The sequence below is a fragment of the Artemia sp. Qi Xiang Cuo genome, chromosome 1 (assembly GCF_049724085.1).
Source record: "Artemia sp. Qi Xiang Cuo chromosome 1, ASM4972408v1, whole genome shotgun sequence".
Classification (NCBI taxonomy): domain Eukaryota; kingdom Metazoa; phylum Arthropoda; class Branchiopoda; order Anostraca; family Artemiidae; genus Artemia; species Artemia sp. Qi Xiang Cuo.
Window position 1 is genome coordinate 21,972,673 of NC_142794.1, and position 19,459 is coordinate 21,992,131.

Below are 19,459 nucleotides of genomic sequence, written 5' to 3' on the forward strand. Positions count from 1 at the left end.
TTAAAATTTAACCAAACTCTCACATCAATAAAAAAGGATGCTGTAACACGAAAATAAAACAGAAAAAACTTTTGATTTGGTAATTAATACCTTTTTACAATCATAAAATTGCTACTTTCGCAATTGTATCTAAGCCATTTCCCATAATGCACGGGTAAAACCAAGGACTTCATATAAAATATTGCTGATTTTGGCCATTTCATTCTTTTTGTACTTATTTCTTGTAAACCATTGGACCATGATGCAAATTTTAAAAAAAAACAAAAAAAAAAAAACAACTTCGTGTTGAGCCTAGGACTCTATTGTAAATTGAAAGATATTTTAATTAATTTGTTATTTATTGTGCCCTTTAATGCTCTTTACAAATAAACTAAATGCTATCATCATAAATTCCAGGTTGGGCCCTAAAAAAGTTGTTTCAATTCTCCTTTTTTCCAGTACATTTTGTTCCACTAAGTTTGTGTTGTAAGACTGAAGTCAGAATATATATATATATATATATATATATATATATATATATATATATATATATATATATATATATATATATATATATATATATATATATATATATATATATATATATATATATATATATATATATATATATATATATATATAATGTGGAAAGTTGAAGCTGTCACAACTATGTCCAAGTCCCCCTGATATGGCCAGATAGAGCCCTGGGTTGTATCCAAAGTTTGCTTATCTTGTGCACTTGCACCTATTCTCAGTTATTCCTGATCAAAAATTGGCTTATGGTACAAAAAATAAAATTAAAAAAGAAAAATCATCAAAGTTTTGTGCATATCGCACTGCTATTACCTAACATCAAAATGGGTGCTGGGAAGCAACTGTGATTTTATATTTAGAGGGACCACAAACAGAGAATTGACGGTATGTTTTTTGTTTTTTTTATTTGATTCCTGAAGGACAGTAATTTTGTCACTAAACTTAACTTCCTTGCTTGAAAGCAATATGTAATTTGGCTCATTTTCTGTAAGCTATTATTGGCTTTCCTATTAATTTTGTTCTTTTTTTTGTTATATCAACTTTGTAATCTGAAAGCAAAGGTAATCTGCAATATTTAAGTTCAATTGGTAAACAAAAGCAATTTTTTATGTGTCCCATTGATGCATCAATCCTACTTTTAAAATGGCAAACTAAAAGACTTACAGATTGTGAAGTTTATTATATTTGGTTGAAAACAATATATACACTTGTAATAAATGACAATGAAATATTGATAAGCATTAGAACTTAGTTTTTAAGCAAAAAACAACAATAATAAAAATAATAATAATAAGGAAACTCTTCAAGAACTTTAAGGACGTCTTTAAGGACTCAAAATGGAATTTGTAATGGTAACAATAAATATATTTGGAGAAACAGGGCTGCCACAGGTTTAGGGAGTCAAAATAGGGACTTTTTTTTGGCAGAAAAGGGGACCTTTAGGGACCTTCTTGACACCAAAAAAGGGATCAGTGGTACATGGCCAAACTGTTATTTACTGTACAAATGATACAATCAGCATCATATTCAATATTCAAACCATTTTTAATAAATTTGGAACCAGGACAGTCAGCAATGTGGTGTCATCATCTTCTGGAAAGAAATGGGTAATATCAAGGTGATCCAACCCCTCGGCTTTCCATGTGGATCTTCCCAGGTTTCTTTTTCCCCTTGATTTTCAACTATGAAGGCATAAAAACTCAAAGAATACAAAGGTTACAGGTCAAAGAATACAGGTCATTACTTTGATTAATGACCTGAAAATCATCATAAGACCTCAACATTTCTAACTTGTTTGTTTTTTGTTTGTTGTTTTTATTGGCTTTGACTTTTCATCTTTTAGACCTTCAAACGTGCAGTTATCAGTGACTGCCTTTATTTCTGCATATAAGTACCTGAGTACATTCTATAGCTGCTGATTCCTTTTTCTGTTTTGTGTGCAACAAAAGTGACCCATCCAATATGGTTTGAGTGAGTTGAATTTCAATCGAGTCTTTCTTCTCAATGCCCATCTTAAGCTGATTTCTGACTTCTTCAAATATCTTGTCAGTAGCTGGCTCCTAGTACCCAGTAGCTTAGTTTTTTATTGTAAAGACTTTTCCGGACCCTTTATTCCATGTTTGCTCGAAAACGTTAATTGAGCATTTGCTTTTTTTGCTCTTTTTCTGCAAGCTTCCATTTTTCCCTTTCACTCTTTTAACCAGCTCTTTCTGGTTCAAGAGAGAACTTTCGTAACTTGAAATGACATTCTTGTTTCCCAATCGTGGTTTTAATTGACAATTGGGAACTTGGGTACTTTACTTCTAAAAAAAGGAGCCCGCCCATGTCTTGCTTGATTTTACACCATTTGCAAAACAAGCTCAAGTACTAGACTTGAGCTTGAAACCTCCCATTTCGTAGTCTAGGCCTAGAGCAATATACCATATAGCATTACGTAAACATAGCAATCTAATACTACCTAACAGCATGGGATTAAAAAAAGGAGACATAATGATGCCGTCAGTTTTTTGGTTTCAGAGAAGGGGCTATAAACCTCTAATGAAAGATTTCGGACATGGCAATTCTAATGGTGTACTTTTCGATTTGAGGCCATCTTCGAGAGGTTTGAGACTTTTTTTTTCATTCTGAAAGAAAAATTTCAAGACTAAAAATGATTGTCAAGTTAAAAGTGAATAACTGGTAGCCCTCTTGGAAATAGAAACTTTTATTGGCGGAAAAGGGGTTCTTTACTAGGTTGCAGCTACCACTGCAAAAGTGGCATAAGGATTAGGTATGCAAGGGTTTGACATCAATGGCAACTTTGGTCAAGTTATTAATCTATTAAGAGCGAGCTGAGAAAGAATGTCGAATCTCTGGGAATACATTATCTAAAAATGCAAATACAAAAAGCGTAACAGCTTAAGTGACTCCAGAGGTAGAGGACATCCAATCTCTTTGTTTATCATTATCAAGAAGACTTGGATGTTGTAGACTTGAAGTTGTACTGCAGTCTTCAGGAAACTAATGGTCACTAACACACTAAAAAGACTTCTTAGATGAAGTATTGACGTGACTTAACATTGCAAAAAGGGACTCTAAGGGAGCTGAGAGCTTTTTTAGAGACTTTGAGGAACCTTTTCAAGTTTTAGGGACTTTAGGGACCTTGTGGCACCCTTGGAGAAAGCATTAAAAGGTGGATTGAGCAGTTATGTTGTCTTTTAGCTAACGAATTAATGAAAATATCCAGAAACTTGCCACTCTATCCACGTATTAGTAAAGGAAGGAGAGAGGAGCTGCAATATAAATGAGATAAGAGTAGCATTCTGGTTTATGCCCTCTTCTAAAGGAAATGCTATAATAACAAAAGGGTATTTTAGAATAATACCATATTTTAAATACAATGGCTGAAAATAATGCATCGTACCTGTAGGGTGATATAGCCCTAGGATGTATAGGACATTACAAGAAAACTATTTAACAATAAAATTCATGCTTAATAATATGCAAAAGGTTTTATGAGTCAAGTTTTCATGTTTCATTTCATTGTTACCAACAATTTGACGTCATTATAGGCCTAAACAATATATTTATCCAACTTTTCTTACTATTTTTCAATGAGGTGACGTTATTGACCAGGCTAGGAATATATAGCAAAAGGTAGATATATTATTTAGGGACACACTTGGCATCAATAGGGGGGGCACCATTGTCATGGTAGTAGCCATTATAGGCTATTGTGAAAGAATCTTGATTTGGTGAATTCACAATTCTGAATTCTCTATATTTCTCAATTACTTTCCAAGAGAGACAAATGTCTCTCATCTAGAATTTTACCAAGAACAATGTAAGATATCCTGTAGTTTGATAGCTAATCACCACTGTAATATTTGAATCAATATAAAATATCTATCACACCACATGTCCAAATGTTCTTAATGAGAATGTGATTAGCTTGAATATTTTCACCATGTAGAATTACAATACTGAATGCTTTAAATGAAAAGTTAAGATTCATCTTAATCACACATTAAAAGCTTGAGCTAAATCTTGAAAAATACTGCATAATGTTGAAGAGAACATTAAAGTAAGAAAAAAGTATCTAAATCACAGACAGACTTACACACTATCTGCCTGATGTCTATGTTTCAGAAAGTTACATTTTAGTCAAGATATTTGTAAAGATTACACACTATCTAAGTACTGGGGGTCTTGCCCTAATTTTATTTAAATGGTTTAGAATATAATTGTTACTTTTATTTAAGATTTCTTATAAGAAAAGGAAAGTATCTTATAAGAAAAAAATTTCCTAGTTTGCATTCTGCCAGCCTTAACCATCCCAGTTTCAACCATCTGCTAGCTTAGCCTCAACCCTCTAAAACTATCTAGACTTGTATCATATCCACTGTTAGGAACCATGTCTCTCAAAGATACATTTTAATCACAATAGGCTATTTCAGTAAATTTGGAAACCTTTCTATTACTGAGCTATAAATTAGGTGAACACACCAATTGATGACTTTTTTTTATTCTTTCCGAATATAGGCTAATAGTCATTTCCTCAGAAATTCAATTTCTTGCCCTTTATAGACCCTTACCGACAGTATCTTTTTTCTTATTTTTTGGCTATAGAAAAGGGCCAGAAGTGGGGGCGGTTGAGAAGAAAAAATGTTAAGAAAACAATTCTTACTTCATAATATGCAGCATAATTGTAGTTAGCACATTTCAATGGCAGCTCTACTATACTTACCCCTAGACCCCCCTCTAATGTGCAAATATTTAGCCCAAAGTATATATTTCCTGTGTATTGTGCCAATGCCTTACTCTTTTTCAACCCATGTATCTATGAATCAAATCAACTGTGAAGAAATCAAAACCAGACATCATACAGTAAATACATACTTTAGGCTATATGCTGTATATTTGAACATTAGCAGGGTTGGGGGTAAAGTAAAGTAGAGCTGTAGTCAAAGTGTGTAAACTATAATTATTCTATGTATTATGAGGTAAGAGATGTTTTCTTCTCAATAGCCCAATTCAAGATTTATAAAGATTGTTTAGAAAAAGGCATTGAGTGGCATGTTCACCTAACTTGTAGCTCTGTAAGGAAAGGTCTATAATTTCAGTGCTATTTCTATGAAATTAGCCACTATCCAAGTACCCATCCCCTGTCACAAAGAGTTCTTTTTCAAGTTAATATATAAAGTCCTTTAAATATATAAAATGAATGGGTCTTTCATATAATGATTCTGTTTTTGAGCTGTAGGCTAGTATGTGTTCAGTCAGATGTTATTAACTGAAGAGACTACTAGGCACTATTTATTACCTGCTTCAGAATCCAATAAATGTACTTACAGTAAAATTCTACTTTAGGAGTATCTTGCTATCTTGAAAAGTAGTTGGTTTAGGTAAATGTAACTTTCAGTAATAAATCCAGGTCCAACAATATACATGAAGATTGACCAAATGAAGATGAAGGTTGCAAGAGGGATCCTAATTCTCAGGTTGAAGAGGACATCGAAGAAGATGTCATAGAAGTTTAAACTAAAGAAGAGAAGGAGGTAGATGCCCATCAAATTTGTTTTTCAGATGTACAGTGACCCCAGACCTTGAGTGCATTCAACAAAATGTAGTTCTGGTGAATGATATTGCAACTTTCAAAACATCATTAGTTGGATCCTCTTTTTACGGAAGGCAGTACTTAGGACCATGAAGTGAATATTTGTTGTAGGGTATATTTTTTTTTTTTTTGTTGTTTTTTATTATTATTAGGAAATTTATATTTTTTCATTGTTTATAAGTGTTGCTCACAGTATGTAATTTGTGTTACTGAGACAAGACTATGGCTTATTCCATTTCTGATTAAAATAAAAGTGATGTTCCTCTGGCAAGGCAGCAGAAGAAGCCCATGAGTATGCTAATTGGTAAAGACAGCAGAACAAAACAGTTCAAGCAGCAGTCTCCAAGTTCACATACTAGCTTCCTTTCAATGCAATATCACAATCACATGGTGTCCAAGGGCCATCCAGGGTACTGGGAACTTTCAGCACAAACATGCACAGGCTCTCAACAGCATTTCTTCCACAAAAGGTTCATGAGCCTGGTTCCTTGATCTTCAGTTTTGCTAAGAAGAACACTATTGTGCTGTGTGTGCCTAAGTAGAACAAAACAATAACTTTGATCTCTTCAATGCACAACATAAATATGATAGATGCAAACTCAGGCATGACAGAGATAATCCAGTTTTACAGCATACATAAATCTGGCATTGACGGTTTGGGTTGACTACCCTTTCACCTGTTGCTGTCAAAGCTGGCCACTTGCAATCTTCTTTGCAATGCTAGATATTGCAGGCATAAACAGAGGAGTAATTGTCAACAGAACAAGAAGTCAAGAATATAGATTATAGCACTGAGAGATCCTTAAACGGTTGGGATTATCCCTTAGTAAGCCTCATTTAATGGTTAGAGTATCTATAAACTCCCTTCCTCAAGAACTGTGAAATTTAAACTCCAACACTGGTAGAATTGAGTCTAAAAGTAGTTCAGACTGAATTTTCATGTTTTGGCTAAAAAAAAAAGCACTGTCTTATCTATCTTGATACTTGTATGATATACCCAATACCTAATATTCTTCTAATATGTTTCTCTGACACTCAATCATAATAAAATATGCCAAAGTTAGATAAAAATATAATACTTTAGACACAAATTTGGGTTTGCATGCCTAATGTGTTAGGTATAATTATTCTGCTTATTATGAATTAAGTATTGCTTTCAAACCAGTTCTATAATGCATCAATGAATGCAAAACTTGATTGGTAGAGGGTTTATCAAACAAGCACCACTGTCTCAAATTCAGATGGTTCCTAACAAATAAATTCAGCACTATTGTAAAATTCTACTTTAGCTACTTTTGGCTGTCTTGGAAAGGGGTTATGTTAGGAAAATGAAAATTTCAGGGTGGATCTACAGGCTAAAGTTTGTCCCAGGAAGGTATTTTGAAGTACCTACCTCCACTCCATTGCTCTCTAGAGGGTCCTAACCTTTAGAAATCTTTGTGTTCTAAAAGCAAACCTTGCAAAATAGATTTTCTGCTTAAATGATGTACATAAAATTGTTTTCAACTTCACAACTTTGCTCAATCCCAATTTATGAAGTTTTAGAGATATATAAATGCATTTCCTAAAACTTAAAAGAAAACATTGATATGGCTTAAAATTCTACTCAAATAACAGGAATTGCATTTTCAGAACTAAAGCCAGAGAGAAAAAAAAACTGATAACTGAAAATTAAGGTAAGATGTTGCTTTGTCAAAATTTCAATAGGTACCTGTCATGTAAGCAAATTTAAGGACCCTCTAAAGGGAGAAGGAGTGAAGGTAGGGACTTCAAAACACCTTCCCAGGACATACTTTAGCCTGTAGACCTATCCCTGAAAATTTCATGGTAAATTTGCAGTGGGCTGCATAATTTAGCTAAGATGAAAGCGAAAACATCATTTGATGCCTTTTTTATGCTATTTCATAATTAAAGAATTGCTTCTGGGGGTAGTTTATCTTGAGCCCTTAAAGGGGCCCCAAAGGTATTTCATTTTTGTAACCACACACAGCAGTTATCAACATTGGTTAAGTTATTGAAAAGTGGTTGAAAAAATATTTATAACAATTAAAACCTCATTTATTAGGCAAATCAAATATAAAACATTTTGGATATCCACCATACAGGTAATATAAAATAGTGAAGTTTATATATAGAGAAAAAATCCTTAGCAAATCATTATGTGCCAGAGCATAGAAATCGACATCTATCATCTTATATTTGAACTCCTAGAGTCGAAAGATCTGCTGAAAGATATCTGAATCTATGTAATAAATATGAGGCAATCAAGCCAGTAGCTCTGTAGCCCACAGAGTGAAGCAAAAGGAAAAGGGCTAAATAGTTTTATTGAAAAGCCCGCCTGCTGTTAAATAGAAGAAAAATTATGTATAGAATTTTTTTTTTAGCCAACTAGGTGGCTAAGATTAAGGAAAATTTATATATAGGAACCTTTAAATTTGCCAATCAGTTGGCTATTAGATTTCATCTTTATATAACTGTCAGCCTGAATTAGCCAGCTAGTCAGCTAATAAGAATAAGATAACTGTATATACACTATAGAATTAGCTAACTAGTTGGCTATTAATGGCCAATGTATATATAAACTTTAGTTTAAAATAGCCAACTAGTCAGCTATCAATACAATTTCTAATACACTTGTGGAAATAGCTAACTAGGCTAGTTAGCTATTAAGATCCCAAGTATATATAACCTTTAGTTTAAAATAGCCAACTAGTCAGCTATCAATAAAGTTTCTAATACACAATAGAGGCTAGAATTAGCTAACTAGTTTGCTATTAAAGTCTCAACTATATCCACTTGCTTAGATTAGCCAACCAGTTGGCTATTGAAAAACAGTCTAAGCATGCACTAACATTTAAAATAGCAAACCGGTTGGCTACTGAATTGAGCCTATATATACACCGGGAAGGAACATAGCAAACTAGGATTGCTTATAAATGAGAGCTAATCATTTTTATTAATGGGGGGGGGGGGTAGGGGCAAGTGTGTCGACTGGACTTTATTTAGTGAAAAATGGTTAAAAGGAGGTTTAGGAACTAGGGGGTTAAAAAATAGGCAGCCAAGATTAAGAAAAATTTTTATTATCTTAGCAGAGTGCAAATTATAGCTGACTTGAGTCCCAATTGATTCAGGTTTTCTCTTTCCCATCATTTTACTATGAGAGCCATTAGGGGTCTAAGGCAAGGATGCAGAATTTCTTGCTTTCTGATCATCATCTTTACATAATATTCAGACTATTTGGCTAATATCCAACCACTTATGATCAAGTGTCCTATATATAACAACCAGTTGGCTATTGAAAAACAGTTTATGTATACACTAACATTTAAAATAGCAAACCAGCTGGCTACTGAATTGAGCCTATATACACACAGGGAAGGAACATAGCAAACTGAGATTGCTTGTAAACAAGAGCTAACAATTTTTTTTTTATGGGGGGGGGGGGGGTTAGGGGCAAGTTTGTTGACTGGACTTTATTTAGAGAAAAATGGTTAAGAGGAGGTTTAGGGAATATGGCTTTAGAAAATAGGCTGCCAAGATTAAGATAAAATGTTATTATCTTAGCAGAGTGCAAATTATAATTGACTTGAAGTGCCAATTAATTCATATTTTCCCTTTCCAACCATTTTACTATGATGGGCTGGGAGGGTGTGTGTGGAATATATTGTTTTTTGTTCATTGTCTCTAGATTATGTTTAGACTACTTGGCTAATATCAAACCACTTTATTCATATACATCCTAGATATAGCCAACCATCAGCTATCAAAAAACAGTCTAAGCATACACAAAAATATAGAATAGCAAACCAGTTGGCTAATGAGTTGAGTCTATGTATATGCAGGGAAAGAAAATAGCAAACTAGGATTTTCTGCCAGGAAGAGCTAAAAGTATTTTTTTTATGGAGGGGGGTGGGACTAGGGTGTTGACCTTATTTATTGAAAAAGAGGTAAGAGGAGGGTTATGGAAAAGGGGGTTAGAATAAAAGGCTGCCACAATTAAGAAAAAATGTTAGTACTTCAGCAGAGTGCAAATTATAATTTATGTGAAGTGCCTATTTATTTAAATTTTCTCTATTCTATCATTTTACTTTGATGGCTTGAAGGGATCTGAGGCAGAGATGTGGAATATCTTGCTTTCCACTCATCGTCTCTAGATAACATTTAGACTATTTGGCTAATATAAAACCACTTTAAGCATAAACATCCTAAATACAGCCAACCAGTCAGCTATTGAAAAACTGTCTAAGTATACACTAATATTTCTAATAGTGAACTATTTGGCTTTCAAATTGAGTCTATTTATATACAGGAAAGGAAAAAAGTGAACTAGGAATGTCTGCCAACAAGTACTCAAATCCTTTTTTTAAACAGCGGGGGGATTGGGATAATTGTGTTGACTGGATTTTATTTAGTGAAAAGGGGACAAGAAGAGGGTTAGGGAAAAGGAGGTTAGAAAAGAGGTGGTCAGGATTAAGAAAAAAAAAATCATGAACAATATCTTGATATTCTTGCAAACAAGAGCATGTTTGGGAGTAACAGGGAAAATATTGTGCTGGTCTTCTTCCATTCAGCTTGTAGCTTAAACACATGGCCTAAAAAGAGCATATATTATTGGTAGTTTCGTTCTCTTAAATTAGTTTCCTTAAATTAAAACAAAGTTTCGTTCTCTTAAATTAGGTCTTTATGGTTTTTTCCTGCAACCCAATTTCAAACTAAGAAAGCCAGATGATAGTTTTTGTTAGTATAGTAGAAACAGCATTGTTAATCAAAACATTGCCAAAAACTAGTGTTTTCTGTCCGCACTGGTTTAGTTCTTCCAATTGATAAACAAGAAGAATCACGTTGTTGCATTGCTGATGTGTCCTTTGTTTTCGTTTTTTTTTCTGTTAAAGTGGTCGCATTGAGCCTGCTATCGTAGAATATCAAAAGGAGGCTCCTTTAAACTAGGTAAAAAATATCCAAAAACATTGCCAAAAACTAGTGTTAGGTAACAAACAACAGAAATGTAATAAGTAGGTGGGAATGGGACTTTCAAAAACTCATAAATGGTGAGGTGAGGGAGTCAAATAGTTATCTGTATAGGGTATCAGAAACTGTATTGACAGATGACAATTTGGCTAATTCAAGCTTATGTATAGGTGACCATTTTAATAGCCAACTAGTTAAATAATTTCTCAAGTGTAGTAGACATTTTATTGATAGCTGACAAGTTGGCTATTTTAAAATAAAGGTTATATATAGATAGGATATTAATAGCCAACTAGCTAGCTAGTTCTCTAAACTATATACAGTTCTCTTATTTGCTGACTAGTTGGCTAATTCATTCTGAAGTGTATATATAAATGAGATCTAATAGCAAAGTGGTTGACTAATCTAAATGTGTACATAGCTGAGACTTTAATAGCAAACTAATTAGCTAATTCTAGGCTCTACATTGTATAATAAACTTTATTGATTGCTGACTAGCCCACTAGTTAGCTAATCCCCAAAGTACATAAGAAACTTGATTGATAGCTGACTAGTTGGCTAGCCTATTTAAAATTAAAGCAAATATATACATGGGATATTAATAGCCAACTAGTTGGTTAATTAAGGCTGCAATGTATATATAGGTGACATCTAATAGCCAACCAGTTGGCTAATTTAAAGATTGTATAGGGTAAGACACCCAGTAGTCAGACACTTTAATCACTTTGAAAACTTTTTGACATTTAAACTACTCTAATTACTGTATTATACCACCTAGAAACTTAATTTTTGTATAACAAAATTTCTGAAGAATTTCTGAACAAGTAGGTTACTAATTCAAATAGTTTCACTTGTACAGCACCTCCTATTTTTGAATTTACTAACAAGTGACAATTCTGCCTAAACTCAGACATACAAACGGCTCATTGTAAATTGGTTATTAAAATAGTATAAAAGATTCTGTCCAAGAATAGGTAGGTGGCTCACTACTGGGTGTCTTACCCTATATATGGGTGTCTATACCCTATATGTATTAGCCATGTTTTATTCTTCTATTTTTTTTTTTCTCTCTTTCAGTGTTACTTTGATTTTTTTTTTATCTTGGTCCTTAAAAAGTTATCTTATAGGATCTTTATTGTTATTAATTTTTGTGTTATTTTTTTATTCTAATAAATTTAATTGAATTTAATTTATACACTGTGATTCATATTAGCCACCTAGTTGGCTAGACAATTTTTTCTATATGTAATGTTTGGCTAAGGTTTTTTTTCACTAGGCTATACGAGCTATAAACTGTACTATTTTCAATTAGCCATCTGGTGGTAAGCCTATCCCAAACATTTACCTACCATTTCAAGTTTTTTGAATGCCATCAACAAAAATAGCACTGAATTTTGCAATTTAAAACTTTGGAAAATGAAAGTTTTGCTGGGGCAACATTTATTGTCAACTAGACAAATTTAAGTGTTGCTGGGGAGAAGTTATTTGTCAACTACTTGGGAAAATTAAGTTTTGCTGGTGAGAAGTTATTAGTCAACTAGTTGGAATAGGAAAGTTTTGCTGGGGCAACATTTATTGCCAACTAGTTGGCAAATATAGATTTCTCCTATACAGAGGGACCAAATTTTCCAACAAGATGACTAAAATGTTTTTAATTAACAGGAGATTGGATAGTACCATTCTATATAAGCTTATAAAGTAATTTTTTCCAATAGTCAAAGGGTAGAGTCCCCGTATTACAAAGATAAAACTAGACTTAGCCTGTGAGACAAACCATTTAGCCTAGGCCTAACCTAGCCTACCTTTAACTTTCCCAAACAGAGTAAATCGAAAACTTCAAGTGTACCTCAATTATCCTCTAAGTCACATTCAATAGGTTTATTCTCAAATCATTCTTCAAGATTCAAATGGACAAAGCACATTTCAGACTCCCAAATTCTTGTATATTCGCCTGGGTTTAAGAGCATCCATGGTTAAAAAATTTAAAATCCAGTGCGTAAACACAAGAGAGTCGTTACGGCGTTAAAGATCAAAACAAAAATAATCAGTATTTTTGCAAAATATATCTGTGTTCATGATTTGTTTTTGGCTGTGAGGCTCCTTTTTCAGCCAGATCATGAAAATTGTTAGGGTTATATGAATATATATATATATATATATATATATATATATATATATATATATATATATATATATATATATATATATATATATATATATATATATATATATATATATACATATATATAACTAAATTTGGTCACGTTTTTCATTCATAGTTAAATCTTACAACCTTCATCGACCTGAGTCGTTATTAAAAAACTAAAGGAATTTTAAATGCCGTTATTTAGAAATTAAAGGACCCCGACGTCGCGTCGATTTATCGGCGGCTTGTCAGCGTTGGAAATTGGAAGGATACTCTAGCATGGAAAAATATTTCGGCAGCTCACAGGTGTGTTGCTGGACCATTGGCACAGTGGCAAAGCACTTGCCTGTTTATAATTAGCCTTTTGTTATTGCAGTGATTTGTTGATTTAGGTGTGGTAAGTAAAATGACGTGCTAAGTATCTTTGCAAAAATCTATCCATATTGACTTCTAACGAGAAAATACGAATAAGAGCTAACAGACAGAAAAAGTATTTGCGTATTTAGGAGAAAGGTGGAGGCCTAGTCCCCCCAAAAATTTCTTAGAACTATTTTTTAAAGAGCTTATTCTGTCACCAGCAGTTTTCCTTTTGATTTTTTGCAGCATAGTTTAATAATTTATTTAAAGAGGCTCACATAAATTAAATTTCTCCCCTTTACAGATCTTATTTTATTTTTATATATTTATTAAGTTTATAAATCAGTTTATGGTAACAAACAGTAAGAAAGGAGCGACTTGACTAAATAGCAACAAAAAAATTTTTAAATACGGAATCTGATATCAGTAGATATATATATATATATATATATATATATATATATATATATATATATATATATATATATATATATATATATATATATGTATATATTTATGGCTTTTGATCCCGATACAAAATATATATAATTCAATCAGTTTAAAGCTATCTACTGATTAGCCCGCAAGGCCGTGCGGAAATAAAATTTGGCGGCAGAGTGCCGCCGGCGTGCCGAAAAAAATTTCTGACCGAAAACCAAGTGGCGGCACTCCATTGATCATGTTTGTTCTATTTTCAGAAATTTTTCCCTTGTTTTTCAAAAGTTTTGAAAACTAAAGTGATATCAGTTCTTTATGGAACTTTTTTTAAGCAGGAGTTCTTGGGATTCAAAATTCTTTTTCAGCTTCGTTATTACGACCGAAACTCGGACAAACAAGAACAAGACATCAATCTTAACTTTTCCCACACATTTGTTTAATTCAAATGATCAACAGTGAGACCTATTGAAAATTGAAATAATCCAACAAAATAGGGAAGTTTAATTGACTTAGACTTCTAAAACTTAGATTGAAATAAATTTATTTGCACCGTATAAGGTGTAATAAAATTTTATCACATGTATATGTCATAATATATTCTGGGTATCTTGGTCTTGCAAACTACATTCCACTTCTTTTTGATCCTAGACCTACTTTGCAATTCAATTATATCTCTTCCCTGCATTACAATACTCGGAAAAAACTATGTTTATTTCAAATTTATTGTTATTTTTCCTTCTATGGCATCGCAACAAAAACTAAAGGCGAAAGTAAAGAGTATGGTGTCGAAATTTTCAGTTCGTACCGGCGGTGTTGATATCAGTTTCATGGCCCTTCAGCCAGGAAGTGCAATGGGGAATCGGGGACCAGTCACCTTTTGCTTTTGCACGTTCTTCCTCTTTACCTTCCTCATATTTCTCCAAATACCCATTTAGAGCCGGCTCGAAATCTAGCTAAGCATAAAGAGTTACGCCACTGACCCCGTCCCAAATTAAATAACCAGCGAAACCAAGATTCGAACCGCTGTCCTCACGCACAAAGGATTTTAAGTCTAGCGTGCTAATTTTGATCCGACTTCGGCAGAAAATTAAGAGATAGCTAATTGACTTTGAAATCCGAAAAGCGAAGTGAATATCGCCCAAGTTTTAAAGGTCATATTGCCATATTTGCCCTTAAATATTAAGTTACACAGTCCACACAAAATGGAAGGACGTTTATCCACAATTGCATTATTAAATGCAAGTTCTAGGAAAGTTGGAAAAGTTAGTAGATTTTCTTTTTTTGCGGAAGGGATTCCGAAAACTGTCAGACATGTAGTTTTTAGGGCAAAGTTCTCGTAAGTGGTTCTCCCTATGAATATTGAAAGAGAATTTAACTTCTAATACCTCTTCAGCTGAAAGAATATATTTAAACTATGCATGCGATTAGGCTGTAAAATGAAATTTTATTCCCCAGTTATTATAAAGTGTTTTTATAGTGAAGTAAAAGATTATATTTAAATTATTGTATTAGATGGTTTTTATATAAATCGGTTTATTTGGATAAGATTGTATTTAGTTACTATCTTTTTAATTTAGTTTTTTGCCCTTGCTCAGTGGGCTGTGCCCTATATGATACAGGATATTCACCGGTAAAAGTTTTCAGGGAATCCATCCTTTAAAAATATGATCGTAACAATCTGAGGCTGAAGAGAAGGCTGTAATATTAGGTATCCCAATCAATTGTGGGAATGTAGCTTTTGGGTTTTCTCAAAAGAACAGCAACTCTAAATTTCCTAACGATTCATGATCATACATCAAAGAAAAGCGAGGTTGCTCAATTAAATGATGTCAAGGCAGAGAGGATGCAAAACAGGACGAAAGTGGGGATGTTGGTAATTAAGACCCCCTAAAAAAAAATAAAAATTAAGTGAACAGTTTTCCAGAGAATTATTTTCAGTTTTGAAGCATTATAAATGCAAAAATTAAACTTTGGCGTACAAGTTAAGGGTGGATTTAAATAATTTGATAGTGATAATTAATGGAAATAAAATATTTAAAGAAATGTATGAAAGTAGAAGGTGAAGCAATAGTAGAAGGTAGAACGTAAAAAGAAGGTAGAAGTAGAAGGTAAAGTAGGTAAAGCAATGTTTCTCATTGCTTTACCACTGAATCTTCTTTCCTAGGAGTAATGTGGTAAAAGTTTCAAAATTAAGTGCATCTTATCCCTTTACCCGATCCCGATGTTAGCTATTGTAAGGGCCAGCGGGTTAAATGCTTGTGATCTTAAAAGTGTATAGACGAGTAAACTCAAAAATATTTTGAGGCAAATTCAATTTTTTTTGCAAATGCCATTGAACAGTGGATTTGTCTTATATTTCCCTCTTAGGGAAATAAAATTAGGGGAATAGGAGTCAAAGCATTTGCAGTGGCGGTACACTGAAATATCTTTGGCGGTGTGCCGTCGGTTTCTGGGACTAATCGAAAGCTACGATCCTGAGAAAATTTTCATGGTTTTTGAAAAAAGGGGAGAATCATCTCCAAAAAGTCAAGGTATCTAAATCAAAATAGCAGCATCAGGTTCAACGTATCAGAGAACCTTACTATAGAGGTGTCAAGCTCCCGTCTTCAAAATATGGAATTTTGTATTTTTGGGTTTTACCAAAATAATGATCAATCTTGTGTGTTTATTTTACGAGGGGGAAATTTGTCAGAATCCCTATAGGTAATTCTTTTTATTTTTAATCTTTTTCTCTTTAGTGACTCAATTTTACATGTGAAATTTTGTGGAGGAATCGTCTGGGGAAAATTTTCCCTAAAGTTGGAATTGCCTGTTTTTTTCTGTTGGTGGGATTTTCCACTGTAAAAATTCTCCATGGAAGAATTTTATGCAGTAAAAAGTCTTTATGGAAGAATTTCCCGTGGAAGAGCCTTTCTATCAGGAAAAGGAGGCATGATTTCCGAGAAAAATTCCACGGAAGGGGGTTTTCCGTTATAATTTCAAAAACGATCAAAAATTGAAAAAAAAACAAGTCTTTTTCAGATGAAAGTAGGCTGAGGAGAATATTCTAGGTGGAATCGTCCGAGAGAACTCCCCGGGGGGTAATATTTTCGTTTAAAAAAGTTTTGATCTTGGAATAAGGATTATTCGTTTCCGTCTTGCAAGTGACTCAGCATGTCACGATGTAGTAAAATATTTGGAATTTAGAGGTTTACAAACATTTTTTCCCTTAAACTTTTATTTTCTTCATAAAACGACCTCACAATTTCATGTATTAAGAGAAGTTTTAACTAGTATGATAGTACTGAAACATCCACAACAGTTTTAATTTGTTTTGAATTTGCATGCTAAAACAGGGGGGGGGGGATACCTTCCATCATTGTTGTCTTTTTTTTTAACACAGATGAAAACTTTAGCTTAGATCATCGATTTTAAGTTCAGAATATTTCTAAGAAGCCGTGGGCTAAAAGTATATTATTGAACTCTTGTAACCAAGGCCATCTTTTGCTTATTTTATTGCTCACTATCCAACTTTGACGAGAAAAGATGAAAAATATACAAAAGCAGTAAATACAGGAAGCAAATAACTTATTTAAGGTCAGAAACCGATTTTACTTTCTTAATTTAAATTGAGCCAATTAAACGAAACTACGAAAATACAAAGTTAACTAATTTCGAATCTTACCATATCTGTTCCAGAAAATTCACTTGAATTTATGAAAAAGATAGGAAGATTAAAATTTCGTAAGAAATTCCATCATATCCTTAAATTTTTTTTTTAAATTTACATTACGATTTTTGACTTTGATTGGGCTTTAAATATGTTTAATAACTAGACAGGTCTCTAGGATACTTCCTTCGCAGAATTTGTAAATTGTGCAACTGAATTTTGGACCTTCACTACCGGATCTTAGGATTAGTAGTAAAATAAGATGGAAATTTTTGGCTCTCTAGATATTCCGCTGTAGCTACTTTGTTTTTGGTCGTATTCAGTGTAATTTTAAACTTTGTGTCCAATTTTCACCGTATCTCAAAAGTTTGAGTTGCTGCCCCCCCCCCTCGTTGCGAAGCCCCTGTCAGTTACAATGGAGATATAAATCTGAATTAACTTGCTTTTATAAGCATTGCGGCTTCCATTGTTCAGATCTTGTCATAACTAAGGCCTCCAAACTCTGTCTATTTAAATACTATAAGGTATTTGCGAGAAGTAGTTGTCTGCTCCTTTTCTTCCTCTTCCCCCAAACCCCAACTAAGTCTGAAATTCTTCTGTGTTCAGCCGCGTACAAAGAACAAAGCTGTTTCACTATTGCGACACACACTGGGTTGAGAAGTATGATACTGTGATTACTCGGTTTTGTTGAAGACAACGGCAGGTATCACGAAAATACAAACACTGAGGGAAGCGAACGGTACCGTTTATTAAAAAGCAAGAGATTATAAAGTTTGAAAAAAAATAAAATCTTGATTCTACGGAATTTTGAGTGTTGCTGTTTATATTGCGATTTACTCAAATTTACGAGTGGCACTATGTAGTATGAGCCTTTGGAGTCCTAAAGGGATATGACAGACTTGTCTGTTTATTCGGATTTGAACGATATGTCACTCGAGGCAGCTCCTCCCTAATAAGAAAAATCAGAGGCAGCCGACAGCAAGCCGCCTTTTCCCCTAAAAATCAGCTATTTGTTACTGAAAATAAAACCGGCGTGGTGCTGGGTCTAAAACAAATGGTCAATTTTCGGTTTCTGACATCAAAGAGTACGCTAAATTTGCACGCTAAAAACCTCGACTGTGTAATAATCAATGAACCAGTAAATTTTCTTAAAAACCTAAGAATTTGAGTAAAATACCACTTGTCAGCCACATCTGCATTGGGATAACTTCGGGTTGCACATTTGTTGACTATTTCGATGGATATTTTTTAACTTAAGAGTTTGTAAGCACATTTCTGGATTTCAAAAGCTTTTGGGGAAAGTTATTAGTAGTGTTTTACCCCTATTTTTGGAAACCCATCCCAGGCTTCAAAACCAAACTTAATGATTGACATTCCCATTAGTTCTAGTATTATTCTTCGTGTTTTTGTAAGAAAAAAATAAATACTCTCTGCCTTTTAGCACATTTCTGGATTTCAAAAACTTTTGGGGAAAGTTCTTAGTAGTGTTTTACCCCTATATGTGGACACCCACCCCAGGTTTCAAAACTAAATTTAAAGATTGACATTCCCATTAAATCTAGTATTAATCTTCGTGTCAAAAAAAATAAATAAATACTCTCTGCCTTTTAGCACATTTCTGGATTTCAAAAACTTTTGGGGAATGTTCTTAGTAGTGTTTTACCCCTATATGTGGACACCCACCCCAGCCAAACTTAACGATTGACATTCCCATTAATTCTAGTATTAATCTTCGTGTTAAAAAAAATACAAATAAATACTCTTTGCCTTTTAGCACATTTCTGGATTTCAAACACTTTTGGGGAAAGTTTTAAGTAGTGTTTTACCCCTATATCTGGACACCCATCCCAGGTTTCAAAACCATGTTAACGATTGACATTTTTGTTTTAGAAAGAAATCGAATTTCTGTATTCTCTCTTCTTCTTTTCTAGTCATTTTTTTGTTTCGTCTTTCCTTAAAATAAAACCGGCGTTTTGCTGGGGTCTAAAGCAAATGGTCAGTTTTCAGTTTCTGACATCAAAGAGTACGCTAAACTCCCAAATCAACCTAAATTAAACCAGTAAGGGGGACGTCGGTATATTAGAGAAATTAGACTTCCGTAAATACGTAATTGTGAAATATTTCTGTCGTTTTTTGCCCTAACAGCAATTTGCCCTAACAGCAATTTGTTTGCCGTTGTTCAAGCACCAAAAATTGTTTTTGATAGACAACTAAGTGTCAGGTTTTCTCAAACTTGACTAGAGATCTATATTCACCCATTTTACCAGTTCAAACTCTCTTACCAATCTTAATT

At 33.4% G+C, this 19,459-nt stretch overlaps 1 protein-coding gene across 1 annotated transcript in view; it reads right to left on the reverse strand.

Moving 5' to 3' along the window:
- Positions 1 to 12,569, reverse strand: part of LOC148956117 (solute carrier family 35 member E2B-like) — a 58,317-nt gene extending 45,748 nt beyond the window's left edge. Inside the window, exon 1 of the mRNA XM_089095484.1 lies at positions 12,423 to 12,569. The gene's annotated coding sequence lies outside the window, so the exon portion shown is untranslated. The remainder of the gene's footprint in view (positions 1 to 12,422) is intronic.
- Positions 12,570 to 19,459: the final 6,890 nt, after the last annotated feature.